At 41.6% G+C, this 18,199-nt stretch overlaps 1 pseudogene; it reads right to left on the bottom strand.

Annotated features, from left to right (window-relative positions):
* Window positions 1-5,026: 5,026 nt before the first annotated feature.
* On the bottom strand, window positions 5,027-17,572 carry LOC132397636 (uncharacterized protein K02A2.6-like; annotated as a pseudogene).
* Window positions 17,573-18,199: the final 627 nt, after the last annotated feature.

The following is an 18,199-nucleotide window of genomic DNA, read 5'->3' as shown; positions in this document are numbered from 1 at the left end:
GCATGGAGAGACAGAGAAGTGAGAGGGAAAGGCAGGAGTCAGATACTGGAGAGTACCCCAGTGGCTGTCCCCCTTAACAATAAGTACTCTTGTTTGAGTACTGTTGGGGGGGACAGCCTACCTGGGGGAAGCGGCAGTGGTCGCGCCTTTAGCACAGACTCTGGCCCTGTGGCTCAGAAGGGTAGGGAAAGGAAGAGGAAGGCAGTAGTGATAGGGGGTTCTATAGTTAGGGGGTCAGACAAGCGATTTTGTGGATGCAGGAAAGAAACACGGATGATAGTTTGCCTCCCAGGTGCTAGGGTCCAGGATGTTTAGGATCACATCCATGATATCTTGAAGTGAGAAGAACAGCCAGAGGTTGTGGTACATATTGGTACCAATGACATAGACAGGAAAAGGGAGGAGGTTCTGGAAACAGACTACAGGGAGTTAGGAAGAAAGTTGAGAAGCAGGACCACAAAGGTAATAATCTCGGCATTACTGCCTGTGCCACACGACAGTGAGAATAGGAATAGGATGAGGTGGAGAGTAAATGCGTGTTTGAGGGATTGGAACAGTGGGCAGGGATTCAGATTTCTGGATCATTGGGACCTCTTTTGGGGCAGGTGTGATCTATACAAAAAGGACGGGTTGCACTTGAATCCCAGGGGGACCAATATCCTGGCGGGGAGGTTTGCTAATGCTATTGGGGAGAGTTTAAACTAGAATTGCTAGGGAGTGGAAACTGAACTGTAGTGATGGAGGAAAGGGAGGTTGGCTGACAAACAGAGAAAGCTTGGAGACAGTGTGTGAGGGAGGATAGGCAGGTGATAGAGAAGGGACGCACTCAAACCGAAGGATTGTGATGTGTCTATTTCAATGCAAAGAGTGTTGTGAACAAAGCGAATGAACTTAGAGCATGGATCAGTACTTGTGCTGGCTATTACAGAAACTTGGATGGCTCAGGGACAGGAATAGTTACTTCAAGTGCTGGGTTTTAGATGTTTCAGAAAGGAAAGGGAGGGAGGCAAAAGAGGTGGGGCATGGCACTGTTGATCAGAGATAGTGTCACGGCTGCGGAAAAGATGGACGCCATGGAGGGATTGTCTACAGAGTCTCTGTGGGTGGAGGTTAGGAATAGGAAGGGGTCAATAACTCTACTGGGTGTCTTTTATTGAATACCCAATGGTAACGGGGACATCAAGGAGCAGATAGGGAGACAGATGCTGAAAAGGTGTAATAATAACAGGGTTGTTGTGGTGGGAGATTTTAATTTCCCAAATATTGATTGGCATTTCCCAAGAGTGAGGGGTTTAGATGGGGTAGAGTTTGTTAGGAGTGTTCAGGGAAGTTTCTTGACACAATATGTAAATAAGCCTACAAGAGGAGAGGCTGTACTTGATTTGATATTGGGATATGAACCTGGTCAGGTGTTAGGTCTCTCAGTGGGAGAGCATTTTGGAGATAGTGATCACAATTCTATCTCTCTACCATAGCATTGGAGAGGGATAGGAACAGACAAGTTAGAGAAATGTTTAATTGGAGTAAGGGGAAATATGAGGCTATCAGGCATGAACTTGGAAGCATAAATTGGAAACAGATGTTCTCAGAGAAACATACGGCAGAAATGTGGCAAATGTTCAGGGGATAATTGCATGGGGTTCTGCATAGGTACATTCCAATGAGACAGGGAAAGCATGGTAGGGTACAGGAACCGTGGTGTACAAAGGCTGTTGTAAATCTAGTCAAGAAGAAAAGAAGAGCTTACAAAAGGTTCAAAAAACTAGGTATTGATAGAGATCTAGAAGATTATAAGCACAAAGTACACTGCAGATGCTGGGGTCAAAGCAACACGTACAGCTCTCTGGAGAAACTCAGCAGGTTGGCCAGCATCCGTGGAAACGTTGACTGCTCATTTCCATTAATGCTGCCTGACCTGCTGAGTTCCTCCAGCATGTTGTACGTGTTGCCTAGAAGATTATAAGGCTAGCAGGAAGGAGCTTAAGAATGAAATTAGGAGAGCCAAAAGGGGCCATGAGAAGGCCTTGGTGGAAAGGATTAAGGAAAACCCAAAGGCATTCAGCAAGTATGTGAAGAGCAAGAGGATAACTTGTGAGAGAATTGGACTAGTCAAGTGTGACAGTGGAAAAGTGTGTATGGAACTGGAGGAGATAGCTGAGGTACTTAATGAATACTTTGTTTCCGTATTCATTACAGAAAAGGATCTTGGTGATTGTGGGGATGATTTGTAGCAGACTGAAAAGTCTGAGCATGTAGATATTAAGGAAGAGGATGTGCTGGAGCTTTTGGAAAGCATCAAGTTGGATTAGTCACCGGGACTGGAGGGAATGTACCCCAGGCTACTGTAGGAAGTGAGGGAGGAGATTGCTGAGGCTCTGGCGATGAACTTTGCATCATCAGTGTGGACAGGAGAGATTCCGGAGGACTGAGGGTTTGCGGATGTTGTTCCTTTATTCAAGAAAGGGAGTCGAGATAGCCCAGGAAATTATAGAGCACTGAGTCTTACTTCAGTGTTTGGAGAAGATCCTGAGAGGCAGGATTTATGAATATTTGGAGAGGTATAATATGATTAGGAATAGTCAGCATGGCTTTGTGAAAGGTAGGTCGTGCCTTACAAGCCTGATTGAATTTTTTGAGGATGTGACTAAACAAGTTGATGAAGATAGAACAGTAGATGTAGTGTACAGTATGTGGATTTTAGCGAGGCATTTGATAAGGTACCCCATGAAAGGCTTATTGAGAAAGTAAGGAGGCATAGGATCCAAGGGGACATTGCTTTGTGGATCCAGAACTGGCTTGCCCACAGAAGGCAAAGAGTGCTGTAAATGGGTCATATTCTACATGGAGGTCGGTGACCAGTGGTGTGCCTCAGGGATCTGTTCTTCGTGATTTTTATAAATGACCTGGTTGAGGAAGTGGAGGGATGGGTTGGTAAATTTGCTATGACACAAAGGTTGGGGGTGTTGTGGATAGTGTGGAGGGCTGTCAGAGGTTACAGTGGGACATTGATAGGATACAAAATTGGGCTGATAAGTGGCAGATGGAGTTCAACCCAGGTAAGTGTGAGGTGGTTCATTTTGGTAGGTCAAATATGATGGCAGTATATAGCATTAACGGTAAGACGCTTGGCAGTGTGGAGAATCAGACGGATCTTTGGGTCCGAGTCCTTTGGACACTGAAAGCTGATATGCACGTTGACTGTGTAGTTAAGAAGGCATACAGTGTTTTGACCTTCATCAACTGTGGGACTGAGCTCAAGAACCGAGAGGTAATGTTGCAGCTATATAGGACCCTGGTCAGACCCCACTTGGAGTACAGTGCTCAGTTCTGGTCGCCTCACTACAAGAAGGACATGGAAACTATAGAAAGAGTGCAGAGGAGATTTACAAGGACGTTGCCTGAATTGGAGAGCATGCCTTATGTGAATAGGTTGAGTGAACTCAACCTTTTCTCCTTGAAGCAACAGAGGATGAGAGGCGACCTGATAGAGGTGTACAAGATAATGAGAGGCATTCATCATGTGGATAGTCAGATGCTTTTTCCCAGGGGCTGAAATGGCTAGCATGAGATGGCACAGTTTCAAGGTGCTTGGAATTAGGTACAGAGGAGATGTCAGGGGTAAGTTTTTTATGCAGGACGGTGAGTGCTTGAAATGGGCTGCCGGCGGCAGTGGTGGAGGCGGAAACAGGGTCTTTTAAGAGACTCCTGGATAGGCAGACAGACAGACAGACAGACATACTTTATTGATCCCGAGGGGAAATTGGGTTTTGTTACAGCCACACCAACCAAGAATAGTGAAGAAATATAGCAATATAAAACCATAAATAATTAAATAATAATAAGTTAATCATGCCAAGTGGAAATAAGTCCAGGACCAGCCTATTGGCTCAGGGTGTCTGACACTCCGAGGGAGGAGTTGTAAAGTTTGATGGCCACAGGCAGGAATGACTTCCTATGACGCTCAGTGTTACATCTCCGTGGAATGAGTCTCTGGCTGAATGTACTCCTGTGCCTAACCAGTACATTATGGAGTGGATGGGAGACATTGTCCAAGATGGCATGCAACTTGGACAGCATCCTCTTTTCAGACACCACCATCAGAGAGTCCAGTTCCACCCCCACAACATCACTGGCCTTACGAACGAGTTTGTTGATTCTGTTGGTGTCTGCTACCCTCAGCCTGCTGCCTCAGCACACAACAGCAAACATGATAGCACTGGCCACCACTGACTCGTAGAACATCCTCAGCATCATCTGGCAGATGTTAAAGAACCTCAGTCTCCTCAGGAAATAGAGACGGCTCTGACCCTTCTTGTAGACAGCCTCAGTGTTCTTTGACCAGTCCAGTTTATTGTTAATTTATATCCCCAGGTATTTGTAATCCTCCACCATGTCCACACTGACCCCTTGGATGGAAACAGGGGTCACCAGTACATGGAGCTTAGAAAAATAGAGGGCTATGGTTAAGCCTGGGTAGTTCTAAGGTTAGGACATGTTTGGCATAGAAGCATAGAAAACCTACAGCACAATACAGGCCCTCCAGCCCACAAAGCTGTGCCGAACACGTCCTTACCTTAGAACTACCTAGGCTTAAACATATTTTTGAATGTCTGTACAAATCTTTCTGCCAAGCCATTTGTGGATGGATGGTAAGGAGCCAATTTAAAGGGCTTGATTTCATTGTTCTTCACAAAACTTTTGAATTCTTCAGAGACAAATTGTCATCCATTGTCTGTGCAGATTTGTTCTGGTATGCCATTCCTGGCGAACATGGCTCTCAGCACTGTAATGGTCTTTTCTGATGTGGCTGTCTTCATTTTGATGACTTCTGGCCATTTGGAATGTGTATCGACGGAGATTAAAAAGATAGAGTCCATGAATGGTCCAGCAAAGTCGACGTGCACTCGCTGCCATGGTGATGAGGGCCACTCCCATGGATGGAGAAGGGCTTGTGTGATGTGTTCTTGATCTTTTGACATCTAGAGCAGTTCTTGGTCACATCCTCAATCTGCTTATTGATTACTGGCTACCACACATAGGCATGGGCAAGACCTTTCATCTTCACGGTACCCAGGTGCCCCTCGTGCAGTTCCTCCAGCACTCTGGTGCGTAGCTTGGAAGGAATCATAACTCGTGAACAAACATTAGTGTTCCCCGACACACTGACAACTGCTCCTTCCTCTCTGAAAAGGCTGGAAACAGTGTGTTACCATGCGCTGGCCATCCCTTTACCATTATGTCATACACTTTTGACAACATAGTGTCATTGCGTTTTTCACTTTCAATGAGGCTCTGTGTCACTGGTAATTGATCAACTATTGTTGTGTGAAAGACCTCTGCAGAGTCCATTTGCGTAGTTACCTCAGGCAGTAGTAAACATGACAAACCATCTGCGTTGCCATGTTGCTTGGTTCCCTTGTGTTCAATGTCATACATGTGACCTCCTAAGAAAAGAGACTATCACTGCAGCCTTTGTGCTGTCATCACTGGAACGCCTTTCCTTGGGTTGAAGATTGACATGAGTGGCTGACAGTCAGTCAACTGGGTAAACTTTTGGCCATACAAGTAGTGATTGAATTTCTTGACGCCCCACATGAGGCTTAGGGCCTCTCTGTCAATCTGTGCATAGTTGTGTTCAGCTGAAGTTAGCATTCTTGAGGCAAAGGCTATTGGTCTTTCCGAGCCATCTGGAAACTTTTTTATAATTTTTTTTTATTGAATTTTCAAATAAGTTACAGAAAGAAAAAAAATCAACCCTTCCCCCCACCCCTTAACCTCTCCCCCCTAACATATCGCTATAGAAAAAAAAAGAGAAGAAAAAAGGAAGAATGAAAGAATGCCTGGATATCAGAAGATCCCCACATGCTCCATGGAGTTCATAATAGCTTTAATATGTATATTTATTTCTTTCTCCAGATAACCAATAATTTTATCTTTGGAGCACCTATATATTTAATCCTATCTTTTGTAAATAAGGGCACCAAATTTTCAGAAATATTTCATATTTATCTCTTAAATTATAAGTAATTTTTTCAAGTGGAATGCAGCTAAAAATTTCATTCTTCCAACGATCTATACAAGTATGAATCGGATTTCCAAGTAACTGCAATAGCCTTTTTGGCTACTGCCAATGCAATTTTTATGAATTCTTTCTGATATTTATTCAATTTGGATTTCGATTTTATCCCTTCAATATCGCCTAGTAAAAATAATGTTGGATTATGTGGAAGTTGTATTCCAATAATTTGTTCCAGTAAAACTCTTAAATTTGTCCAAAAAGGTTGAATTTTAAAACAAGTCCAAGTAGAATGTAAAAAAGTACCAATTTCTTGGTTACATCGGAAGCATTGATCAGATAAATTTGGATTTAATTTATTTATTTTTTGTGGTGTAATATATAATTGATGTAAAAAATTATATTGCACTAGTCTTAGCCGGACATTTGTTGTATTTGTCATATTATCAAGACATAGTCTTGACCAACTTGTTTCTTCAATTTTAATATTCAAATCAGTTTCCCATTTTTGTCTTGACTTATGAATTCCTTGTTTAATTGCCTGCTTTTGAATCAAACTATACATACGAGAAATAATTTTTTTAATTTTTCCTTTTGAATTAAAATTTCTATTTCATTAGGTTTCGGCAATAACATTGTTTGACCCAATTTATCTCTTAAATAAGCCCTTAATTGGAAATAACAAAAAGGAGTGTTGTTTGATATTTTATATTTATTCTTTAATTGATCAAATGACATTAATATACCTCCTTCAAAACAATCTCCTATATATCTAATCCCTTTTTGAAACCAGTTGTATAAAAGTTGGTTATCCATTGTAAAAGGAATAAGTTTATTTTGAATTAAAGGTCTCTTTGCTAATAAAGATTTCTTTATCTTATCATCAACATTTATCTTATTCCATAAATCAATCAATGTTTTAATATAGGAGATTCTTTCTTTTCCCGTATCCATTTAGATTCCCACTTATATATCAAATCTTCTGGTATATTTTCTCCTATTTTATCTAGTTCTATTCTAATCCATGTCAGTTTATCTTCATCAAAAAAAGATGCAATAAATCTAAGTTGATTTGCTTTATAATAATTTTTAAAGTTTGGAAGTTGTAACCCTCCTAGATCAAATTTCCATGTCAATTTTTCCAATGATATTCTTGACATCTTACCTTTCCAAAGGACCTTCCTCACACATTTATTTAACTCATGAAAAAACTTCTGCAGTAATTGTATTGGTAGTGTTTGGAATAAATATTGTAATCTAGGGAATACATTCATTTTTACAGAATTTATTCTGCCTACTAATGTTATTGGTAACATCATCCATTTATCAAGATCTTCTTGAATTTTTTTCAATAATGGTAAATAATTTAATTTATATAAGTTCTTTATATTATTATCAACTCTTATACCTAAATATTTTATACAATTTATCGGCCATCTAAATTGAGTATTAATTGACATTGACAATAATCTCCTTTAGTAAGGGGTAGAATTTCAGTTTTATCCCAATTTATTTTGTAGCCTGATATTTTCCCATATTCTTCCAATCTAGAAGATAATTTACACAGTGAATACAATGGGTTTGTTAAATAAAGCAAAACATTATTTAGCAAATAAATTAATCTTATATTCCTCCTGGTTAACCCTGAAACCCATAATAACCGGGTCTGTTCTAATGAATTCAGCTAATGGTTCTATTGCCAACACAAATAAAGCAGGTGATAATGGACAACCTTGTCTAGTTGACGTTGTTAACTGAAATGATGTTGAAATTTGACCATTTGTCATTACTTTAGCTTTGGGATTAGTATTTAAAGTTTTAATCCATGTTATAAAAGATTTTCCTAACCCATACTTTTCCAATACCTTAAATAAAAAATCGTATTCCAATCTATCAAATGCTTTTTCTGCATCTAAAGCAACTGCCACACTCATTTCCTCCCTCTTTTGTGCCAGATGAATTATACTAAGTAACCGAGTTACATTATCTGCCAATTGTCTATTTTTGATAAATCCTGTTTGATCCATATGTGTTAATTTTGGTAAGTATTTAGATAATCTATTAGATCAAATTTTTGCTATTATTTTACAGTCGATGTTCAACAAAGAAATAAGTCTATATGATGTTGGCTTTAAAGGATCTCTATCTTTTTTTGGCAATACTATTAAAATAGCTGTCAAAAAAGATTCTGGAAGTTTATGCGTTCTTTCTGCTTGGTGTATTAGCTCCATAAAAGGAGGAATTAGTAAATCTTTAAACTTTTTGTAAAATTCAAGCGGAAAACCATCTTCTCCTGGGGATTTATTACTCTGAAGTGATCCTAGAGCTTCTTCGACCTCTTTTAATGTAAAAGGCATATCTAATCCCTTCTGTTCTTCCGAATTCAATTTTGGAAGAATTATTTGTGATAAAAACCTTTCTATCTCAACATTATCATTTTGTGATTCTGATTGATACAGTTCAGAATAAAAATTCTTTAAAATTTCATTAATTTCTGAAGGTTTATAAGTAATTTTATTTACACTTGTTCTAATTGCATTTATCATTTTGGAAGTCTGGTCTGTTTTTAACTGCCAAGAAAGAATCTTGTGTGATCTTTCACCTAGTTCATAGTATCTCTGTTTAGTTCTCATAATTGCTTTTTCTGTTCGGTATGTCTGAAGTGTATTAAATTGTAACTTCTTGTTAACAAGTTGTCTTCTTTTTTCTTCTATCATATATCTTTGAGATTCTTTTTCTAATTTTGTAATCTCTTTCTCCAATTGATCTGTTTCTACCATATATTCCTTCTTAATTTTAGAAGTATAACTTATTATCTGACCTCTCAAATATGCCTTCATTGCTTCCCATACTATAAATTTATCATCAACTGAATGTAAATTTGTATCTAAAAAAAACTGAGTCTGCTTTTTCATGAAATCACAAAAATCTTGACGTTTTAATAATATTGAATTAAATCATCTGTAAATCAATTCCTCTTTATCCATCATTATCATTGTCATTATCAAGGGGGAATGATCCGACAATATTCTTGCTTTATATTCCATATTTTTCACTCTGTCTTGAATATTCGTTGATAATAGAAAAAATCTATCCTTGAATAAGTTTTATGTCTATTTGAATAAAATGAATAATCTCTTTCTTTTGGATTAATTCTTCTCCATATATCAATCAAATTTAAATCTTTCATCAATGATAAAGTTAATTTTGCTACTTGATTTTGTAACAACCTTTGTTGACCTATCTAAAACTGGGTCTAAACAAAAATTAAAATCTCCACCTATTAATATTTTGTCATATGCATCAGCCAAATTCAAAAAGGCCTCTTGTAGAAATTTTACATCATTTTCATTTGATGCATAAATATTCATGAGTCCATAGTTCTGAAAAAATTTGACAACGTATAATTACATATCTCCCCGCAGAATCAATTAATACATATTGTATTTTAATTGGAAAAGTTTTATTAACCAAAATTGCAACTCCCCTCACCTTTGAGTTAAATGAAGCTGCAATAACATTTCTGACCCAATCTAGCTTTAATTTCTGATGTTCTATCTCTGTTAAGTGTGTTTCTTGTAAAAAAAGCTATATCTATTTTCATTTTCTTAATATATGTTAAAATTCTTTTTCTGGAAATGATTCCATTTGTGAAATTTAAATCTTTCACTAATGACCAGTGGTTTGGGGTTTAAATGCCATTGGAGAGTATCTATTTTTTGCTTGAACGTTCTGGCAGCTGGCTTTTCAGGGGTTAAAAAGCTCCATAGCATCCCATCTGTTTTTGTTCCCATAACACTGAGGCTATGTCCACACTAGACCAGATGAATCCATAACCAAAGCTTTTTCTCTTCGTTTTGACCCTCCGTCCACACTGAAGTGGTGTTTTCCTCCCCCAAAAACAGAGCTTTTCTAAAATGCTCTCCAGAGTGTGTAAATCTGAAAACTCTGATGGAGCGGTGTAATGTGTACAGGGTAACCGGAGCTTTTCAAAAACGCTGTCATGACGTGCTGGAACAGATGGTAGTGGCAGCGTGGCATTTCATTGTTTTCTTGAACGCAACCTCCAACACCACACAACAATGGCGGACAACTTCAGGAGACTGTCCCTGAGCAGAATGTTACTGCAGCTTTGCAGTATTACAGAGAATTTCAACCCCCCACACAACCTAACAATTTCAGAACAGACGACAATGAGACTGAAGCCAGAAGAGTTAGAAATGTACTCACCACATACTTTGACTCATAACTTACTGAATAAATAAGTATACTGTACTCAGTTTGCCCTGTTTTCTGTCCTTGCTTATATGAAGGTGGTTTACCTATTTATGCAAGTGCTTCTCTGACAGTGGATGTGTTATAGCCTAAAGTAACATTGTATGGAAATACAAGGTAACACTGATGCAGACATGTCTTATACAATTATCAAGATGCTTTATTAATGTATTGCTTGTGCAAATGTTCAATAGATGCAATTGTCACTACTTCCAAAATGTCATTTTTAGGTAGTAACTTATGTTTGGCATAGACATGAAAATATTAAGGCCAAAAAAGGAAAATTGCAAGTTTCACTTTTAATCAGGTAAAAATAAAATCACTTTTGCCCAGTAACTCCTTTTATTGTACATGTTAAATGCAGCAAAATAATACAGAAAGACATGGCAAAAGTAAAGGCAAACAAATGAGGTAACGGCAAATCTCACTTTTGCCCAGTAACAAGTCTTCTTGCATTTAGTTGTAGCTATTGTCCCTTTCATCAGTGAAGAGACTGTGGCTGTAGGAAATTTTTCCAGGTTTAGTCAGTTTTTCAGTGTTTATCATCAGTTGGGTCATACTGGCCGTGAACTCCCTGTCGGTTGCCTTCGTATGCTCCAGTATTTTCTGTTTTTAGTTTTAAGTCCTCCTGTGTGAGAGCCAACAGCTGTCCACTGTTTGGCAATTGCCTTTTAAGTTTTTCTGGTCTGTAACTGAACAAACTCGCACCAAGTCTTTCATGGCGAGATTCAACATCAAACGTGTTATTTGTTTTCTGTAGATGTGTCCTACGCTTGCCAAGTAGGAGGAGATTTTCCCAAATGCCTGTTTTAATGTGGAAAGAGATATTCTCAAAAACGCCTGGTGTAGACACCTATTCTTTTTATATGAAACCGGCTTTTTCAAAATTATCTAGTCTAATGTGGACGTAGCTTGAGTAAGACGCTGGCTTTCTTTTCATCATTAACACCATTAACATCATAATATTGTCATGGTCCTGGCTGGCATTTCCCAACTTTTCCTTCCTCCCTAATTAGTCCTTAATCCCCACATTCGATTCCCAATCTTTCCCATTTCCTCTCAATCACCAGCACCTGGTTTCCATTAGCCACCAGAGGATAAGACTCCGACAGCTCCGGTCAGCCCTTGCCAGATTGTTGGTCGACTCTCAGAGAGAGAGGAACCTTGCTCCAAGTCTTCAATCACGTATCTCTCCATAAACCAAGTCTCCCAGATCCTGACTCAGCCTGGTCCTGATTCTACAGTCACTACGGAGATTCTGCCTCCTGATCCTGCCTCTGTGTCAGAGTCCAGCACTTGGGTTCGTTTTCCTGCTACATTCGTGTCACAAATATAACTCCACTCTTTCAATGTAAGTTACGCAGTTTTCAATGCCACTATCAAATGCTGTAATGGTTCCAATCATCGCCATCTTTGTTACATTAATTTAGCCCTGTTTTTTATTATTTTCTTTTAGCTAGCTCCCTGCAGTCACAGCACGTTTCACTTGACTCACGTGTCATTTTTGCTAGTGCAACGAGCGCACTCTGTCTAGACGCGTGTGTCACTCCTTTTCATTTCCCTTCTCTCTCTTCTCCTCCAAGTGTTATTGTTAACAAAAACACGGCATTCTGATAAGATGTAGGTTCATAATTCTCGTCACCAATTTGTTATGTATGTGGCCTGTTTACACAACTGTATTATTAACAACAACACTGGAGACGGGAACTAAGTTTCATGGTTCTTTACTAGTAGAGTCTGAAATTGACATACATATCCATACGCACTTAATAGTGTGTTACTTAATGATGTGTTACTACAACATAAAATAGACCCTTATTATAATGTAGGCTATACGGTACTCTATGGTTTCCACATTCTTCCTGTAGTGAGGCAACCAGAACTGAGCACAGTACTCCAAGTGGGGTCTGACCAGGATTCTATATAGCTGCAACATTACCTCTCAGCTCCTAAATTCAATTCCACGATTGATGAAGGCCAATACATCGTATGCCTTCTTAACCACAAAGTCAACCTGCACAGCTGCTTTGAGCGTCCTATGGACTTGGACTCCAAGATCCCTCTAATACTCCATCTGCCAAGAGTCTTACCATTAATACTATATTCTGCCTTCATATTTGACCTACCAAAATGAACCACTTCACACTTATCTGGGTTGAACTCCATTTGCCACTTCCCAACCCAGTTTTGTATCCTATCAATGTCCCACTGTAACCGCTGACAGCCCTCCACGCTATCCACAACACCTCCCACCTTTGTGTCATCAGCAAACTTACTAACCCATCCCTCCACTTCCTCATCCAAGGTCATTTATAAAAATCACAAAGAGTAACGCTCCTCATGGACAACTTCTTTGTGGATTGTCACCTTGTCATGGTGGAGAAGCTTGTGTGGTCCTGAGATCCCGAGAGCAATGCCATCTGGAGCTGTGCTCCTGGTAGGGTCACCAAGGTGGTAAGGTCGAGGGTGAGGTCCCTGACAAAGAACAATCCAACCAAGACCTCAATGGTAGAACAGGTGGATGAAGTTACTTAGAGCTCAATGGCTGTGAAGGTGGATGAAGGCTGCAACAAATCCATCAGCTCCAATCGTCATGGTTTCCATGCCATTGGAATCAGTTGGCTGATCTGTGAAGTGTCGTGTGCTTCTTGGAGTGCAACATCAAGTACCCATTAAACAAATACACACACAGGCATCTTCGCTCTGTGATCGATCAATGGAATGAAGACCATCATCCTCGACCTCAAGGGATAGCCACGACGAAGAGTCCCGGAACACATCACTGGTCACTGGCCTCCATGCAGAATATGATCCGTCTACAACCACTCTTTGCCTTCTGTGGGCAACCCAGTTCTGGATCCACAAGCAATGTCCCCTTGGATCCCATGCCTCCTTACTTTCTCAACAAGCCTCGCACAGGCACCTTATGCCTTGCTGAAATCCATATACACTACATCTACGACTCTTCCTCAATGTGTTTAGTCACATCCGCAAAAAAATTCATTCAGGCTCGTAAGGCATGATCTGATCTTGACAAAGCCATGCTGACTGTTCAAAATCACACTATACCTCTCCAAATGTTCATAAATCCTGCCTCTCAGGATCTTCTCTGTCAACTTACCAACCACTGAAGTAAGACTCACTGGTCTATAACTTCCTGGGCTATCTCTACTCCATTTCTTGAATAAGGGAACAACAGCCGCAACCTTCCAATCCTCTGGAACCTCTCCCATATTCACTGATGATGTCAGAGGCTCAGCTATCTCCTCTCTCGCCTCCCACAGTAGCCTGGGGTACATCTCGTCTGGTCCCAGTGATTTATCCAACTTGATACTTTCCAAAAGCTCCAGCACATCCTCTTCCTTAATATCTACATGCTCAAGCTTTTCAGTCCACTGCAAGTCATCCCTACAATCAGATAGATTTTTTATGTTTCTATGTTTCTGTTTCAGGCAAGAGTGAGGTGATGTATTTTGGAAAATTAAATCAGGCCAGGACATACACAGTCCTGACGAAGGGTCTTGGCCTGAAGCATCGACACTTCACTCTTTCCCATAGATGCTGCCTGGCCCGCTGAATTCCTCCAGCATTTTGTGCATATTGCTTTGGATTTCCAGCGTCTGCAGATGATCTTGTGTCCTTCATACACAGTGAATGAAAGGGCTCTGGGAAGTTGTGTGAAACAGTACATGGCCATAGGCCCACAGTATTCACACACTTTTTCAATGCTAATCCCACTTACCGCTACTTAGCCTGTAATATCATATGACACACTGATTTCAGTATTCATCTCAGTGTTATAAACAGAATATTGATCAAATGGGAAAGTAAGCATGATATTGAAAGACAAATCTTTTTGCAACTCCAGAGGTATCCTTTATTCCAGCTTCAATTTCTTATGCTTTGCTGTTTTGGAGGAAAATGGGGAATGAAAGAAAAACAATTTTATTTGCTGCAAACTTCTTAATGTAGGAGCTCCGCAGAAAGTTTGAAGTTTCGAAGTACATTTATTATCAAAGAATGTATAAATTATACAACCTTGAAATTTGTTTGCTTACAGGCAGTCGCAAAGCAAGAAACCCAAAAGAACGCAATTTTAAAAAATAAACACCGGATGCACAGAGTAAGGGGAAAAATACACTAATAATTCAATCAATAGAAGCTGTGGTAACTTCTACTTTACAAAAGGACCACTTGACAATCTAATGGCCAAAAGAACATCTTTATCTGGAACGGCAAATGATATTTACAACACAGAGGCTTTCAGGTACCTCGTGCAGCGTGGGTGGTGGAGCTATATACAATGCATACCGGGAGTAAAACCTCGCTGACTCCGGATCCCACCTCTCGTTACCAACGGCTTCCTGATTAGTATTAACTTACCTTTAATAATACTCACATTACAACACTTCTCCCCCTTTAAAATCCAACATTCCCTAAATATGGAAGAACTGGGAAATAAAAACAGTGGTATAATTAGCGACAGGTTACTAATACTAAAAAAAAAGTGGCAAATTCAGCATTCAATCTAACAACAAAAAAAAAACTATCCAATCAAGGAGTCTGTCAGGAGGTTTGCGAGGGCACTGCGATCTATGCACTATCTCCAGTGACCCAGCAGGCACCGCTGGTGAGGATGTGTTGGGTGGATCTACTGCTGGGGACATGAGAGGGGTCTGTGTGTCCAAGTGAGAATGTCCATCCACTTCAGGGGACTCTGTCCCCTCTGCCAATGTCTCTCCCTCTGGCAAAGTCACTGGTGGACACACTTCCCCAGTAGGCTGTCTCACCATTGGAAACTCCACGGAACTGTCTACCTCTGAGCCTGTGTCATGATCCTGATATCTGTGGAAAACACGCCCATCAGTCAGCTTTACAACGTAGGAGACTGGACCACTCTGCTTAAGAATAACCCCAGTTAGCCATTCCTGATTGTTTCTCACATAGATATTGTCATCCAGTTCTAACTGTCTCTTTCGCACATGTTGATCATGTCCCTCCATCTGCTTTTCCTGTTTTCTAACTACTTTGGCCTTCATATCTGGGTGCAGCAGGTCCAATCTTGACTTGGGCCTATGCCCCATCAGCATCTCTGCTGGAGTGCGTGCAGTTGTAGTCTGTGGCGTCAGGCGGTATTTAAACAGGAAACGTGAAAGCCGGGTACTAAGAGAGTCCTCTGTCATCCGCTTCAGGCCTTCCTTCACTGTCTGAACAGCCCACTCAGCCAAACCGTTTGAGGCTGGGAGGAAAGGGGCCGTCTGAATGTGACAAATGCCATTCTGCTGCATGAACTCACTGAACAGTTCACTGGTGAACGTTTGGCCATTATCAGTGACCAGAGTGTCAGGCAACCCTTGGACTGCAAACACTTGCCTGAGTTTGTCTATGGCTGAGGGGGCTGTGATGTTTTTCATGATGTGAGCTTCAATCCATTTGGAATGCGCATCTACCATTACAAGAAACATCTGCCCCATAAAGGGGCCAGCAAAGTCCAAATGTAGCCTAGACCAGGGGTAGACTGGCCACTCCCATGGGTGCAAAGGAGCTGGTGGTGGCATGTTCTGATTGGTCTGACATTGCGTGCATGATTTTACCTTGTTCTCCAGATCCTGATCCATTATTGGCCGCCAGACGTAGGATCTTGCAAGGCTTTTCATTGGAGACACCCCTGGGTGAGTCTCATGAATTTCCTCCACAATGTGTGAACGGCTGGGGGAGGCACAATGCCCCTCACCGCCCAGAAAATGCAACCATCCTGCAGACTCAGTTTGGTCTTGCGTTTGGCATAAGGTCTCAGTTCCTCTCCTTCCACGACTCCGGGCCAACCTTGTGAAAGGAAAGTCTTGACTTGAGACAGGACTGGGTCCCTCTCTGTCCATTGCTTGACCTGGATCGCCTTTACAAGTGTCTCGGACAGCCTCTCCAATGAAAACACAGTCTCTGGAGGCACATATGTAGAGGCAGGCGTCTCAGGTAAAGGGAGTCGACTCAGCGCATCGGCGTTTGCATCATCCCCATCTGCTCTGTACATGATAGTATACTGGTAGGCTGACAATGTGAGAGCCCAACACTGTATCCTGACTGAGGCTAGTGGTGGGATGCATCTGGTCTCCCTAAAAAGGCTCATCAGTGCTTTATGGTCCGTATAAATTGTGAATGCACGTCCATAGAGGTACTGATGAAAACGTTTGTCTGCAAAAACAATGGCCAGACCTTCTTTGTCTAGCTGTGAATATCCCTTCTCAGCAGCCGTCAGGGTACGTGAAGCAAAACCGATTGGCTTCTCTGAACGGTCCTCCATTACGTGTGAGAGTACTGCCCCGACTCCATAGGGCGAAGCGTTGCATGAAAGGGTGATCTCCTTGTCTGGGTCATAGTGAACAAGTAGCTTTGCTGAGTGCAGGAGTTCTTTCACTTCCTTGAAAGCTTCCTCCTGCTCTTCACCCCACCGCCACTTAGTGTCATTGTGAAGTAGTTTTGGGGCCAAAACTTTTGAGCGGTCCGGAAGAAACTTGCCATAATAATTCACCATGCCCAGAAATGATCTGAGTTCTGTGACGGTTTTGGGCCTTGGGACCTCCTTGATAGCTCTCACTTTGTCCTCCACTGGGCAAAGCCCCTCATCTGTAACCTTGTGTCCCAGGTAGGTCACACTCAGAGCCAGGAACACACATTTTCCGCGTTTCAATTGCAGCCCTGCGTCTGAGAGCCTCTTCAGCAGCAGTTAGCTAGATGCTCCCCCTCCGTGGCTCCCATGATCAAAATATCATCAAGATACACTGCTACATGCAGAATCCCCTGCAGCAAAGAGTCCATTGTCCTTTGGAAAATAGCGGGGCTAGACGCCACTCCAAACACCAGGTGACTGTATTTGAATAATCCCTTGTTCGTATTGGTGGTGACGTACTCCTTTGAATCCTCGTCGAGCTGCAGCTGTTGGTGGGCGTGGCTCATGTCCAGCTTTGTGAACAGCTGACCCTCTGACAGGGTCGCAAACAGATCATCCACCCGTGGCAATAGGTACTCCTCCAGCTTAGAGACCTGATTCACCGTAAGCTTGTAGTCCACACATGTCCTCATCGTTCTATCTGCCTTCAAAACTGGAACAATGGGAGCCACCCACCTTGAAAACTGGACGGGCTCAATGATATCCAGCCCCTGTAAACGTTCCAGCTCCTCCTTGACTTTGCCTTTCATGGCAAAGGGCACCGACCTGATCTTAAAAAAACATGGTGTGGCCACAGGGTTGACATGGAATTTCACTGTCACACCCTTCACCATGCCCAGCTCGTCCCTGAAAACGTCACTATACCGCTGCAGAATGTCTCTCACTAATGACCAATGCAGTAGCCCCTGAATCAATCTTGAACTTAATGTCCTTTCCCTTGACAGTGACTGTGGCATAATATGGTTCAGGTGGTCCCTCATCTGTTTCCACTCCAAACATGTTGTAGGCACACGCTGCCTCCTCGTCTGCTTCTTCTAGGTGGTGTGTAGCTGGCTGAGTATGTTGAGCTTTCCCGTGCCCAGGCTTAACGTCACCCCTTATGCTCCTGCACTTTTTAACTAAATGTCCCTTTTTGCTACAAGCATGGCAGACAGTATCTTTGAATTTGCATAGCGCATCCCTCCACACCAAAAACATTCCACCCGCTTTGTCTGTTTACCAGTCTCCCTCCTGACTTGGAGCACTGCCGCCGACTGCGACCCCCCATATCCTTTCTGTATATCCTTGGCATTATTAGCAGCCAACTCCGTGCCTTGGGCAATCTCTAGGGCTTTCTTGAAAGTCAACGGTGGGGTTTCCCCCAACAAGCGGAGTTGTACGGCATCATTATTAATGACGCATACTAATCTATCATGGAGCATGTGATCCATCACGGCTCCAAAATTGCGATGCTCGGACAG

This window comes from Hypanus sabinus, chromosome 8, assembly GCF_030144855.1.
Source record: "Hypanus sabinus isolate sHypSab1 chromosome 8, sHypSab1.hap1, whole genome shotgun sequence".
NCBI lineage: Eukaryota > Metazoa > Chordata > Chondrichthyes > Myliobatiformes > Dasyatidae > Hypanus > Hypanus sabinus.
This window is presented reverse-complemented; position numbering and strand designations above follow the sequence as displayed.